We start from the raw sequence: 1,216 nt of genomic DNA, 5'->3' as shown, positions 1-1,216 counted from the left end.
AGAAATGCCCTTTTAGAAGTACCGAAGTTGGACAAAGTTCAAGGCAAAACTAAGTGATGTAATATCCCATTTTTGTGTAATTATTTGTAATTTTTGTAGATATTCGTAATTATTTGTAATTATTTGTCATTTTTGTAATTATTTGTAATTTTTGTAATTATTTGTAATTTTTGTAATATCCCACTTTTGTGTAATTATTTGTAAGTGGTGTAATTTTTGTACATACATATTTCGGAATAAATACTTTCTAGATATAATCTATTAACACATCAACTTAATATACACTTTCTCAATATTTGAAAAATATTTAAATATTTGAATATACACTTTCTCAATTTTAATATACACTTTCTCAAAATTTCAAAATTAAAAAATATTTAATATACAACACATAAATACACCATTAACACATCAATTTTAATACACCAATAACACATCAATTTTAATATACACTTTCTAAATATTTTAATATTTTAATATAAACTTTCTCAATATTTGAAAAATATTTAAATATTTTAATGTACACTTTCCGAATTTTAATATACACTTTCTCAAAACTTCAAAATTAAAAAATATTTAATATACAACACATAAATACACCATTAACACATAAATTTTAATACACCATTAACACATAAATTTTAATACACCATTAACACATCAATTCTAATATACACTTGAAAAATATTTAAATATTTTAATATACACTTTCCGAATTTTAATATACACTTTCTCAAAACTTCAAAATTAAAAAATATTTAATATACAACACATAAATACACCATTAACACATCAATTTTAATACACCCATTTACAAATCAATTAAATATACACTTTCTAAATATAATCCATTCAAATGAATTTCAAAATTCAAACAAATTCAAATATAATCCATTCAAACAAATTTAAAAATTTCAAAATTTCAAAATTCAAAAAAATTTAAATTCGGATTCAAAATTCAAAATTCAAAAAAAACACAACACATAAATACACCAATAAATACGAATTAAAAAAAACGGAAAATCAAAAAATTCAATGAAAGTCGTGGATGGTATCCACGACTTTGGTGCAGATAACTAGGGTTTCAGAAACTCGTGGATGCCACCCACGAGTTCTGTGTAAGTGAATTAAGGAGACTCGTGGATGTCAGCCACGACTTCAATGAAAGTCGTGGACTGCACCCCACGACTTTGGCCCAGGCTAGGTCTAGGCATGG

The sequence above is a fragment of the Lupinus angustifolius genome, chromosome LG06, assembly GCF_001865875.1.
Source record: "Lupinus angustifolius cultivar Tanjil chromosome LG06, LupAngTanjil_v1.0, whole genome shotgun sequence".
NCBI lineage: Eukaryota > Viridiplantae > Streptophyta > Magnoliopsida > Fabales > Fabaceae > Lupinus > Lupinus angustifolius.
This window is presented reverse-complemented; position numbering follows the sequence as displayed.